The sequence below is a fragment of the Spinacia oleracea genome, chromosome 2 (assembly GCF_020520425.1).
Source record: "Spinacia oleracea cultivar Varoflay chromosome 2, BTI_SOV_V1, whole genome shotgun sequence".
Taxonomy (NCBI): Eukaryota; Viridiplantae; Streptophyta; class Magnoliopsida; order Caryophyllales; family Amaranthaceae; genus Spinacia; species Spinacia oleracea.
In genome coordinates, this window is record NC_079488.1 from 33,958,344 (window position 1) to 33,973,224 (window position 14,881).

A 14,881-nucleotide genomic window follows, 5' to 3' on the forward strand; every position below is an offset into this window, starting at 1 on the left:
GCCAAAAAGAATGATTCAGATCTCACCTATCTGTGGCATTGTCGATTAGGCCATATAAACTTGAAACGCTTAGAAAGACTTCAAAAGGAAGGAATTCTAGAACCATTTGACTTAGAGGATTATGGTAAATGCGAATCATGTTTACTTGGCAAAATGACAAAGCAACCTTTCTCTAAAGTTGGAGAAAGAGCAAATGAACTATTGGGTTTAATCCATACAGATGTATGTGGACCAATGAGTACAAATGCTAGAGGTGGTTTCAGCTACTTTATCACTTTCACTGATGACTTCAGTAGGTATGGTTATGTCTACCTAATGAAGCATAAGTCTGAATCCTTTGACAAATTCAAGGAATTTCAGAGTGAAGTAGAGAATCAATTAGGCAAGAAGATTAAGGCACTGCGGTCTGATAGAGGCGGTGAATATCTGAGCTATGAATTTGATGACCATCTGAAAGAATGTGGAATTCTATCAGAATTGACTCCTCCTGGAACACCACAATGGAACGGTGTGTCGGAACGGAGGAACAGAACCTTGCTAGACATGGTCAGGTCAATGATGGGTCAGGCCGAACTTCCATTAGAATTTTGGGGACATGCACTAAATACAGCTGCACTCACTATAAATAGAGCTCCGTCTAAAGCTGTCGAAAAGACTCCATACGAATTATGGTTTGGAAAGCCTCCAAATGTGTCTTTTCTTAAGATTTGGGGATGTGAAGTATATGTCAAACGATTAATTTCAGACAAACTTCATCCAAAATCTGACAAATGTATCCTTGTGGGCTATCCAAAGGAAACAAAGGGGTATTACTTCTACAATACATCTGAGAACAAGGTGTTTGTTGCTCGAGATGGTGTCTTTTTGGAGAAGGATCACATTTCCAAAATGACAAGTGGGAGAAAGGTAGACCTCGAAGAAATTCGAGTCGAACAACAAACTCTAGAGAATGCTCAAGATGACATTCAGGATGAAACTCAGAGATCTTTAGAAGAATCTGGTGAGAATCATGGTCAATCTAGAAATGTTACCCCGCGTAGATCGCAAAGATATAGATCTCAACCGGAAAGGTACTTAGGTATTTTGACGAACGAGAGCTATGACGTTCTATTACTTGAAAGTGATGAACCTGCGACTTACAAACAAGCTATGACGAGCCCTAGCTCCAAGCAATGGCAAGAAGCCATGCAATCTGAATTAGACTCCATGTCTGAAAACCAAGTATGGGATTTGGTCGATTTGCCAGATGGCTACCAAGCCATTGGAAGCAAATGGGTTTTCAAACTGAAAAAGGACAAGGATGGGAAACTTGAAGTTTTCAAAGCTAGATTGGTTGCAAAAGGTTACAGGCAAGTCCACGGTGTGGATTACGATGAAACCTTTTCACCAGTTGCAATGCTAAAGTCTATTCGGATAATGTTAGCAATCGCTGCATATTACGATTACAAAATATGGCAGATGGATGTCAAAACTGCTTTCTTAAACGGCGTTTTAACAGAAACTGTGTTTATGACACAGCCTGAAGGTTTTGAGGATCCAAAGAATGCTAAAAAGGTATGCAAGCTAAAGAAGTCAATATACGGATTGAAGCAGGCATCCAGGAGCTGGAATATACGTTTTGATGAAGCAGTCAGTGACTTTGGTTTCATCAAGAACGCAGACGAATCTTGTGTATACAAGAAGGTCAGTGGGAGCAAAATTGCTTTCCTAGTATTATATGTCGACGACATATTACTTATCGGAAAAAACATTCCTATGTTGAACTCTGTCAAGATTTGGCTTGGGAAATGTTTTTCGATGAAGGATCTAGGAGAAGCACAGTACATATTGGGCATCAAGATTTACAGAGATAGATCTAAAAGGATGATTGGACTTAGTCAAAGCACTTATATCAATAAAGTGCTTGATAGGTTCAAGATGGCGGACTCCAAGCGAGGCTACCTACCCATGTCTCATGGAATGACTCTAAGCAAGACTCAGTGCCCAAAAACACTTGATGAGCGTAGACGAATGAATAGGATTCCATATGCATCATTGATTGGTTCAATAATGTATGCTATGATATGTACACGCCCGGATGTTGCGTACGCACTCAGTGCTACAAGCAGATACTAGTCAGACCCAGGAGAGGCGCATTGGACTGCTGCCAAGAATATTCTGAAGTACCTGAAAAGGCACAAAGATGACTTCCTGGTCTATGGTGGAGATGATGAATTAATTGTTAAAAGGATATACGGATGCAAGTTTCCAAACCGAAAAAGATGATTTCAGATCACAGTCTGGGTTTGTCTTCTGCCTCAACAGAGGAGCAGTAAGCTGGAAAAGTGCTAAGCAAAGCACCATTGCGGATTCTACAACTGAAGCGGAGTACATTGCTGCACATGAAGCAGCAAAGGAAGCTATATGGCTAAGGAAGTTCATAGGTGAACTTGGTGTAGTCCCCTCCATTAAAGGACCAATAGCCCTGTATTGTGACAATAACGGAGCTATTGCACAGGCAAAAGAGCCTAGACACCACCAAAGAGTCAAGCATGTACTTCGTAGATTTCACCTTCTACGAGAGTTCGTTGAAAGAAAAGAAGTCGAGATAAGCAAGATTGGAACTGATGACAACATATCAGATCCATTAACTAAACCTCTGCCGCAAGCGAAGCACAACTCGCACACTGCAGCTATGGGAATCAAGCATATTGGAGAATGGCTTTGATGTCTCTGTTTAATGTTTTAAAGTTTTAGAGTTTAAATCTTTGTAAAACATTATTGGTTAATCATTCACAATAAATGAAAAGAATTCATTTTTCCATTTAATTTGTGGTTTATTAAATGATGAGTCCCTTCAACTTGACGATATATTCAAGATAGACTGTCAGGACCAGTCCTGTGACTAAGAAATGTCTATCAAGTGAACTTGAATGTCAAAGGTTGAAAATGGTCCCTAATCGGAGTTTTCTATAAAGTTGGACGCATAGAAAACGTTAGACGACTAGAATGCAAGATGACTAGTAGTTCTGTTTCTTGAACTATGTGGACATGGCAATGTCATAATCATTTGCATAGATACTTACTTTGGGAAGACTAGTATCGGACAAGACCTATGAAACTTTACTGTAAGAGATGAAAATCTGTCATAAGTAAATTTTATTAAATTATTAGACACTAAATCCTCAATACCTGAGTGATTTGAGATTACTTGTTTGAGAACTGGTTGCTTTGACGTTGACCAACCGTCGCACCGTAAAAGGAGGCTATAAAGGCAACGCTCAGGTAATCACCTATCAAACGAAGTCTAATCTCAAGATCGCAAGATTGGGATTGTCCATCGGGATGAGATGCTTAAAAGTTGTACAAGGCCACTCGGAGAGCTAGAAACTGTGAAATGCATGGCCGTGCTCGGATGAATCATAGGCTATGATTATCTGTTTATTTGATCAGTTGAACTCTGAAACCGAGGAACACCTCTGGACATAATAAGGATGACAACTCTTACCTTATGTTCAAGAGCAAGCATCGAGCGACAAAGGAATTAGGAAATGCACACTTGTCCCTAAGGACAAGTGGGAGACTGAAGGAAATAATGCCCTTGGTCCAAGTATGCATTCTATGATAAGTCTAATAAATGCGGTTAAGTATTAATTAACAAGTTAATAATTCAGTGAGATCAAGTGAGCTGAATGCCTAGCTAGAGGCCGCTTCAGTTCAAGTGGAATTAATGAAATTAATCCACAGCTTACTCTTGACTTAACCCGTAGGGTCACACAAATAGTACGTAAACGGATCAAGTATTTAATGGCATTAAATACTCCATCTATGAATATTCGGAATCGACGGATCTTGGTTTCAGTGGGAGCTGAGATCGTCATAAGCAAGAAATGAATACTCCGGAAACGATGATATTGCCGGAAACGGAAATATGGATCGTATCGGAAATATGAATATTATCCAAGTCGTAGATGTTGCCGGAAACAGAAACATGGTACGTATCGGAAAATATTATCGGAAATGGAAATATTGCCAGAATCGGAAATATTGCCGGAAACGGAAATATTGTCAGAATCGGAAATATTATCGGAATCGGAAAATAATTCCGGAAACGGAAATATTAAATATTTGTTCGAAACGGAAATTAATTCCGGAATCGGAAATGTTAAATATTGTTCGTATCGGAAATGAATTCCGGAATCGGAAATTTAATCGGAAGCGTATCGTACGAATAAGCATCGGACGAGGCCTGCCGGACGAGGGCCCAGCACGAAGCCAGGCCATCGCCCAGCAAGCCAAGCGCGCCACACGAACACCCAAGGCCACGCCAGGCCCAGCGGAAGGCCAGGCCCAGCAGGCCGTGGCAGCGCGCACAGCGCGCGCAGCGCGCGCAGGAGCTACGTGGGCTTGTAGCTCGCGTAGGCCTCGCTGCGTGGGCTGCTGCTCGCACGCACGCGCATGGGCGGCCCATCGTGGCTGCCGTGTGTGTGTGCGTGAGTGTTTGTGTTCATGCACGATTCCTAGAACATGCAGAGTTCGGTTAATGATTAAATTCCTAATTCTATTTGATAAATTAATTAATTAGAGTTCTTGTAGGATTCTAGGTTTAATTAATTTGTATCTGAATAGGATTCCAATTCTCTTTCCATACCCCTATAAATATGTGGCTTGGGATCACAATTTAAAATGAGTTTCAAAGTATTCAAAGTGAGTTTTTGAGAGAAAAATTCAATCACACATCTTGCTCAAAAGTGCCGAAAATTCTAGTACCTTAAGGGCGATTCTAGTTGGTCAATCTTAAGGCGGATCCGGACGTGCTGTGGACTATCTACGGAGGGACGACACTTGGAGTCCTAAAGACTTGTTCTTGTTCGGTTCGGGCGCAGCTAGGGAAGGCACGCAACAAAGAGTATGCATCTAAATTATGCTATATGATTATGTGTAAATAATATGTATTCCTGGGTTAATGGTTGTTTCCGCATGATTTATGTAATATCATATGTATCATAACCTAACAGGGCGAGCCCGTAAGTCCACATGTTCTCAAAATGATTGGACTCATTGAGAATATGAGTCGGCTGGATCAGCAATTTTCTCAGGAAATAGCTATAGACACCATCCTCCATTCTCTTCAAAGCGGGTATGATCAGTTCAAACTGAACTACAGTATGAATAGTCTGGACAAAACGCTCACTGAGCTTCACGGTATGCTGAAGACCGCTGAAAAGACGCTCAAAAGTGATAAGCAGGATGTGCTTATGGTGCGTGGGGGCAAGTTCAAGAAATCTGGAAAGAAGAGGAATGCTAAGAAAGGTGGAAACAAGGCCAGCCCAACTAAGCAAACTGGCGCCAAATCTGTAAAGAGGAAAGTCAGTCAACCCACTTCTGAATCCGAATGCTTCTACTGCAAGAAGAAGGGGCATTGGAAGAGAGATTGCTTGAAGCTAAAGGAAGATCAGAAGAACGGAACAGTCGTTCCATCTTCAGGTATTTTCGTTATAGACTGTATACTTGCTAATTCAACTTCTTGGGTATTAGATACAGTTTGTGGCTCACACTTATGTTCCAATCCACAGGGACTAAGAAGAAGTAGAAAGTTAAGCAAGGGTGAAGTCGACCTACGAGTGGGAAATGGAGCACGGATTGCTGCATTAGCTGTAGGAACTTACTATTTGTCGTTGCCCTCCGGGCTAGTTTTGGAACTGGAAGAATGTTTCCATGTTCCAAGTCTTACTAAAAACATCATTTCAGTTTCTTGCTTAGATGCTAAGGGATTTTCCTTTTTAATAAAAGACAATAGTTGTTCGTTTTATTTTAAAGAGATGTTTTATGGATCTGCTAGATTAGTCAATGGACTTTATTTATTAGATCACGACAAACAAGTATATAACATAAATACCAAAAAGGCCAAAAAGGATGATTCATATCTCACCTATCTGTGGCATTGTCGATTAGGCCATATAAACTTGAAACGCTTAGAAAGACTTCAAAAGGAAGGAATTCTAGAACCATTTGACTTAGAGGATTATGGTAAATGCGAATCATGTTTACTTGGCAAAATGACAAAGCAACCTTTCTCTAAAGTTGGAGAAAGAGCAAATGAACTATTGGGTTTAATCCATACAGATGTATGTGGACCAATGAGTACAAATGCTAGAGGTGGTTTCAGCTACTTTATCACTTTCACTGATGACTTCAGTAGATATGGTTATGTCTACCTAATGAAGCATAAGTCTGAATCCTTTGACAAATTCAAGGAATTTCAGAGTGAAGTAGAGAATCAATTAGGCAAGAAGATTAAGGCACTGCGGTCTGACAGAGGCGGTGAATATCTAAGCTATGAATTTGATGACCATCTGAAAGAATGTGGAATTCTATCAGAATTGACTCCTCCTGGAACACCACAATGGAACGGTGTGTCGGAACGGAGGAACAGAACCTTGCTAGACATGGTCAGGTCAATGATGGGTCAGGCCAAACTTCCATTAGAATTTTGGGGACATGCACTAAATACAGCTGCACTCACTATAAATAGAGCTCCGTCTAAAGCTGTCGAAAAGACTCCATATGAATTATGGTTTGGAAAACCTCCAAATGTGTCTTTTCTGAAGATTTGGGGATGTGAAGTATACGTCAAACGATTAATTTCAGACAAACTTCATCCAAAATCTGACAAATGTATCCTTGTGGGCTATCCAAAGGAAACAAAGGGGTATTACTTCTACAATACATCTGAGAACAAGGTGTTTGTTGCTCGAGATGGTGTCTTTTTGGAGAAAGATCACATTTCCAAAATGACAAGTGGGAGAAAAGTAGACCTCGAAGAAATTCGAGTCGAACAACAAACTCTAGAGAATGCTCAAGATGACATTCAGGATGAAACTCAGAGATCTTTAGAAGAATCTGGTGAGAATCATGGTCAATCTAGAAATGTTACCCCGCGTAGATCGCAAAGATATAGATCTCAACCGGAAAGGTACTTAGGTATTTTGACGAACGAGAGCTATGACATTCTATTACTTGAAAGTGATGAACCTGGGACTTACAAACAAGCTATGACGAGCCCTAGCTCCAAGCAATGGCAAGAAGCCATGCAATCTGAATTAGACTCCATGTCTGAAAACCAAGTATGGGATTTGGTCGATTTGCCAGATGGCTACCAAGCCATTGGAAGCAAATGGGTTTTCAAACTGAAAAAGGACAAGGATGGGAAACTTGAAATTTTCAAAGCTAGATTGGTTGAAAAAGGTTACAGGCATGTCCACGGTGTGGATTACGATGAAACCTTTTCACCAGTTGCAATGCTAAAGTCTATTCGGATAATGTTAGCAATCGCTGCATATTACGATTACGAAATATGGCAGATGGATGTCAAAACTGCTTTCTTAAACGGCGTTTTAACAGAAACTGTGTTTATGACACAGCCTGAAGGTTTTTAGGATCCAAAGAATGCTAAAAAGGTATGCAAGCTAAAGAAGTCAATCTACGGATTGAAGCAGGCATCCAGGAGCTAGAATATACGTTTTGATGAAGCAATCAGTGACTTTGGTTTCATCAAGAACGCAGACGAATCTTGTGTATACAAGAAGGTCAGTGGGAGCAAAATTGCTTTCCTAGTATTATATGTCGACGACATATTACTTATCGGAAATAACATTCCTATGTTGAACTCTGTCAAGATTTGGCTTGGGAAATGTTTTTCGATGAAAGATCTAGGAGAAGCGCAGTACATATTGGGCATCAAGATTTACAGAGATAGATCTAAAAGGATGATTGGACTTAGTCAAAGCACTTATATCAATAAGGTACTTGATAGGTTCAAGATGGCGGACTCCAAGCGAGGCTACCTACCCATGTCTCATGAAATGACTCTAAGTAAGAATCAGTGCCCAAAAACACTTGATGAGCGTAGACGAATGAATGGGATTCCATATGCATCATTGATTGGTTCAATAATGTATGCTATGATATGTACACGCCCGGATGTTGCGTACGCACTCAGTGCTACGAGCAGATACCAGTCAGACCTAGGAGAGGCGCATTGGACTGCTGCCAAGAATATTCTGAAGTACCTGAAAAGGCACAAAGATGACTTCCTGGTCTATGGTGGAGATGATGAATTAATTGTTAAAGGCTATACGGACGCAAGTTTCCAAACCGACAAAGATGATTTCAGATCACAGTTTGGGTTTGTCTTCTGCCTCAACGGGGGTGCAGTAAGCTGGAAAAGTGCTAAGCAAAGCACCATTGCGGATTCTACAACTGAAGCGGAGTACATTGCTGCACATGAAGCAGCAAAGGAAGCTATATGGCTAAGGAAGTTCATAGGTGAACTTGGTGTAGTCCCCTCCATTAAAGGACCAATAGCCCTGTATTGTGATAATAACGGAGCTATTGCACAGGCAAAGGAGCCTAGACACCACCAGAGAGTCAAGCATGTACTTCGTAGATTTCACCTTCTACGAGAGTTCGTTGAAAGAAAAGAAGTCGAGATAAACAAGATTGGAACTGATGACAACATATCAGATCCATTGACTAAACCTCTGCCGCAGGCGAAGCACAACTCGCACACTGCAGCTATGGGAATCAAGCATATTGAAGAATGGCTTTGATGACCCTGTTTAATGTTTTAAAGTTTTAGAGTTTAAATCTTTGTAAAACATTATTGGTTAATCATTCACAATAAATGAAAAGAATTCATTTTTCCATTTAATTTGTGGTTTATTAAATGATGAGTCCCTTCAATTTGACGATATATTCAAGATAGACTGTCAGGACCAGTCCTGTGACTAAGAAATGTCTATCAAGTGGACTTGAATGTCAAAGGTTGAAAATGGTCCCTAGTCGGAGTTTTCTATAAAATTGGACGCATAGAAAACGTTAGACGAATAGAATGCAAGATGACTAGTAGTTCTGTTTCTTGAACTATGTGGACATGGCAATGTCATAATCATTTGCATAGATACTTACTTTGGGAAGACTAGTATCGGACAAGACCTATGAAACTTTACTGTAAGAGATGAAAATCTGTCATAAGTAAATTTCATTAAAATTATTAGACACTAAATCCTCAATACCTGAGTGATTTGAGATTACTTGTTTGAGAACTGGTTGCTTTGACGTTGACCAACCGTCGCACCGTAAAAGGAGGCTATAAAGGCAACGCTCAGGTAATCACCTATCAAACGAAGTCTAATCTCAAGATCACAAGATTGGGATTGTCCTCCCATAAATCGGGATGAGATGCTTAAAAGTTGTACAAGGCCACTCGGAGAGCTAGAAACTGTGAAATGCATGGCCGTGCTCGGATGAATCATAGGCTATGATTATCTGTTTATTTGATCAGTTGAACTTTGAAACCGAGAAACACCTCTGGACATAATAAGGATGACAACTCTTACCTTATGTTCAAGAGCAAGCATCGAGCGACAAAGGAATTAGGAAATGCACACTTGTCCCTAAGGACAAGTGGGAGACTGAAGGAAATAATGCCCTTGGTCCAAGTATGCATTCAATGTTAAGTCTAATAAATGCGGTTCAGTATTAATTAACAAGTTAATAATTCAGTGAGATCAAGTGAGCTGAATGCCTAGCTAGAGGCCGCTTCAGTTCAAGTGGAATTAATGATATTAATCCACAGCTTACTCTTGACTTAACCCGTAGGGTCACACAAATAGTACGTAAACGGATCAAGTATTTAATGGCATTAAATACTCCATCTATGGATATTCAGAATCGACGGATCTTGGTTTCAGTGGGAGCTGAGATCGTCACAGGCAAGAAATGAATACTCCGGAAACGATGATATTGCCGGAAACGGAAATATGGATCGTATCGGAAATATAAATATTATCCAAGTCGTAGATGTTGCCGGAAACGGAAACATGGTACGTATCGGAAAATATTATCGGAAATGGAAATATTGCCGGAATCGGAAATATTGCCGGAAACGGAAATATTGTCAGAATCGGAAATATTATCGGAATCGGAAAATAATTCCGGAAACGGAAATATTAAATATTTGTTCGAAACGGAAATTGATTCCGGAATCGGAAATATTGAATATTGTTCGTATCGGAAATGAATTCCGGAATCGGGAAATTAATCGGAAGCGTATCGTACGAATTAGCATCGGACGAGGCCTGCCAGACGAAGGCCCAGCACGAAGCCGGGCCATCGCCCAGCAAGCCAGCGCGCCACAAACGCACCAGCCAAGGTTGCGCCAGGCCCACCGCAAGGCAGGCCCAGCGCGCGCCAAGGCTACGGCAGCGTGTGGGCTTGCGGCAGTGGGCTGCGAGCTCGCGGGCTGCGCGCGCGCGCATGGCGCCCCTCGTGGGCTGCTGTGCGTGCGTGTGTGTTTGTGTGCTACTCGAATCCTAAAGCTGCCGGGATTTTTCATATGATTAATCTAATCCTAAAAGATTTAGTTTATTTAATTAGAGTCCTAGTAGGATTATAATTAAATAAATTAGTATCCTAATAGGATTCCAAATCCTTTTCCATAACTCTATAAATAGGTGCCTAGGGTCACATATTTACATAGAGAATAAAAGTATTCAAAGTGAGTTTTTGAGAGCAAAATTCAATTACATAATTGCCTATAAAGTGCCGAAAATAAGTAGTACCTTAAGGGCGATTCTAGTTGGTCAATCTTAAGGCGGATCCGGACGTGCTGTGGACTATCTACGGAGGGACGACACTTGGAGTCCTAAAGACTTGTTCTTGTTCGGTTCGGGCGCAGCTAGGGAAGGCACGCAACAAAGAGTATGCATCTAAACTATGCTAAATGATTATGTGTAAATAATATGTTTTCCTGGCTTTATGGTTTTTCCGCATGATTTATGAATTGTCATATGTATCATAACCTAACACGTCGTTCTTTCACCAGTTGAAAAGGACGAGCTTCCATCGTACATGTCTACCAAAATTTCAAGTTAGATTCATTTATATGATCCATATATCACAATTACCATAAAAGGTCGATCGGATATGCTTCTATTAAGCTTAATAAATAACTTGATGAAAGAAAGCAACAAGTATTTTTCAACATATGCCAACATGAATAAGACCTTCTATTATTTTATATATGTTGTGACTAATCGTTAACAATAACTCGACTGAAACTAAAAACAATGATTCATTTCGAAGTAAAAGGGCAAAAGGCTAGCAGCAACGATCGATTCGTTTACCCTGTTGATTTATACGATGAATATTAGATGATCAAGACCCACGAAATACTAGCAACATAACCCAGAAAGGCATTTTCCTAACAAATTATACCCAAAACCATCATCATTCTTCAATCTATCATGTTATCAGATTCTCAAATCCAGAACAATCTAACTTATACTTCTTAATTAAAAAAAAACAGCAAGATTTAATAAAAACAAACTGCAAACAACTGATTGAAACAAATCTTTGAGTATAGGGAAATTACCAGCAAGCTAAGTGAATCCGGATGATGCGAATTTCCAAAACTGCTAAGTATTAAAGACAAATCAATCCACAAGAAAATAATTAAACCTACTAAGTTGCTTATATTACTTGCCTCTCCGTTTCGTCTCAACTCTCAAGTAATCTCGGCTTGCTCCGTCGACCACCACTGTGGGCTGTCGTCAGTCACTCATGCCGCTGCTGTGGAGTGGTTCTGAGTGGTGCTCTGCCACCGATACGAAAAGCCCTAACTCCCAAATCCCCAAATTCTAATTCACAAACCCTAATTTTTTGAGAAGCAGAGGAGAGAGAAAAACGCAGAGGGAAGAAGAAGGCGGCCAGCGAGGAAGATCGAAGAAGAAGAAGGGGCAAGGTCTGCGGTGTTTCCGGTAGAGCTGAGTGAAGATCGAAGAAGAAGGGCCAGGTCTACGGTGCGCGCGGGCTGAAATAGACTCTTTCTGGGGGTTTTCGAGCAGAGAACCACCAGTGAGAGGCGAGGAATTAGACTCTTGCTGGAGTGCCACCGGCGACGGGAGAGACCCAGCGGCGACGGCCACTGGTGAGAACCACCAGCGAGACGCAGGGAAAGCCGAGAGAAGAAGAAGGGACTATTGAGAGTGGGATATGAATTTCGAAATTAGTCACGAGGTTTGAGATAGAAATGATAGAAATGATTGGTCTGAGTTAAAGTTGCAGCGAAAAAAATTTACAAACATGTTATTGCAAGGGGATTTTACCATGTACGCTGCAAAATAAAAGGCCTATTGCAGGGGGCTTTTACTACGTACGCTGCAAAAATCTCTTTTGCAGGGGGCAATTAATTTGTACGCTGCAATAACCCTTTAAAGGGTTTGACCCGCGTTGACCGACTGGTTGTTGAAGCGTATTAATACTTGTACGCTGCAACAAGGGGGCTGCAAAAGGGGTTTTTTCTACTAGTGGTTGAAGGGATAAGGGAGAAAAAAAATTAGAGAGAGAGAAAAATGAAAGGATAAGGAAACCAAACTATGCAGTTAAATTACCCAATTTCAAGCATAAAAGAAGCTATCGTTTACCATCTTAGATTCTTAGTCAAACAATTCAAAAAACCACACATCACCACCATTACAAGAACCCAACAACCTCAACGTAGATAATATTTTCACCATTGCATAATTAATCGAGCAACAAACTTTCAAACCCAAAAGTACCAAGTTCTACTCAACATAAATATAAGGTTGATGTGCAGCATTGAACTCAATCATCTAGAAACCACTGACAACAACCTTAGCTTGGAAAACCAAAGTAATGGTAGATATGCCTCCTTTGGATCCGCCTATAATAGTTTTCACACTCATTTCAGTGCTTTACATTTAATAAAAACTTATATCATATTTTATTCATGGGGCGGGGCATGCCCAATTGGGTCGATTACAGGCGCTTTAGAAAACACTGAAAATAAATAAGCAGGTATCACAAACTAACGCTTACAAGGAGGGTACGGGGCACCACATAAATCAGAATTTCCTGAAAATGCGGAATCAGGAATTTTAGTTGAATTATGTTGTGGAATTCTTCCACTGAGTTGATTATTAGAGACATCAAAATTCTGTAGCGATTTCAAATTCAACATTTTGGCCGGAATAGTTCCCATGAATTTATTATGGCTAAGGTTTATGTATCTCAAATTGGACAGTTTACCTAGAGAATTCGGTATCACCCCTCCAATCCGGTTATGTGACAAATTTATACCAGTGAGCTGCTTTAGTTTGACAATACTTTTTAAAATCTCATCACCGGAGAAAGAATTATAGCTAAGGTCGATATCTTTAGGCGTCGAAGGTTAGCAAATGAAGTGGGTACGTATTGGACCGGTAAAAATGTTAAAAGATAAACCAAGGTAAGTTAAATGTGATAACAGACCTAGTTCGGGTGGGATGGGACCTCTTAACCCGCTCGGGATGTTATACATAAAGTACTCTGTGTTAATATGGTAAAGGTCAAGTGATTGAAGATAGGTAATATTACCAAGGTAAGGGGAGAGTGTACCGTTTATTAAGTAAGAGATATCGGACTCAAACGGATCCGTAATGTGAAATGGAGAGATCGAAATTACTCTTCCGGTGGCAGGGTCGCATTCGACCTTATTCCATTTAGTACAACAGTCGTTGTTCGGGATCCATGTGGAGAGATGGCCGCCACCATCGTGTTTGATCGCACGCTTGAATTGAAGTAACGCCTCTTTATCAATGGCGTTGCATGACTCTACGGTAGTAGGACTCAATATGATACTATGAGCAAAGAGTATGAAGAATATTACAGTTAAAATATCCATGATTATATTGGAGAAAAGCTAAAGCTAGTTGTGTTGTGTTGTGTACTTGTGTGTATAACAAAATGATCATGTATCTCTCTCTATATATATAGAGTTTGTTCAAACTTCCTTATCTTTATTTGTCACATTAGTAGTCTTAGTACTCTTAGTAGAACGTGGACCTTGCAAGTTGCAATTGCCCTTAAACATTCATCACCACAAGTTTTAAAGGGGCCCTATTTTTTAACTATAAGGACAATAAAAATTATAAATGGTAGAGCGGGTATTTTTTAAATCTGAAACTTATGGTATGGAGACTTCATTTCTAACCACCAAGCTAATACCTCATTGGTTCGATCTTACTCTATCTGTTTTGTAATGATGTTTTGATTTATACTTTTCATGTTTGTCAATCCATATTTTATATCTTTTATATCTCTAAATATACATTAGCAAAAAGATATAAATTTTGATATTATTAAAATAATCATACCATCAATACGAATCAAACAAGAACCAACACAAATGTGTTTTTTATGTATTGGAAATAATTTTGAAAATTATCTTCAATTGTAAATAGTGTCCAAATTCTTAATTAGAATATAATTATAAAACAGAGGGATTACATAATTTATTACTTGTATAGTTGTATTTATCAAATCTAATACTTCCTCCGTTCCGGAAATATCGCACCATTTATTTTTTACACTATTCGCACTACGACTTTGACCATTTTTTGTGATTCATACGTAAGGAAATTTTAGTCAGGTAGCGTCTTGTTAGATTCGTATTGATATATATTTTCTAAATATTATTTTTTTATAATTTTTATTTGTATACGATTTGATATATTAAGAGTCAAAGTAATGGATAAATAAGGAAAAGTCAACCATGGTGCAATATTTTCGGAACGGAGGAAGTTATATATATATATATATATATATATATATATATATATATATATATATATATATATATATATATATATATATATATATATATATATATATATATATATATATATATAGTTAGGATCCGGTGAGAAGTGCTTTTGTGGTGAGAAGCGTGAGAAATAACATTATCCGTCAGATTAGAAAATATACGGTCCAGATTAAATTTTTACTCCCGTGGTTATTCTTCATCAAATATTATGAAAAGCTGGCCACCTCTTTCTTA

General features: G+C 39.5%; 1 long non-coding RNA gene across 1 annotated transcript in view; it reads right to left on the reverse strand.

Moving 5' to 3' along the window:
* The window catches only part of LOC110795854 (uncharacterized), a 32,000-nt gene extending 18,229 nt beyond the window's left edge, over positions 1-13,771 (reverse strand). The window contains exon 1 of the long non-coding RNA XR_008927014.1: positions 13,441-13,771. This is a non-coding gene — a long non-coding RNA (uncharacterized lncRNA). The remainder of the gene's footprint in view (positions 1-13,440) is intronic.
* Between the last annotated feature and the right edge of the window lie 1,110 nt (positions 13,772-14,881).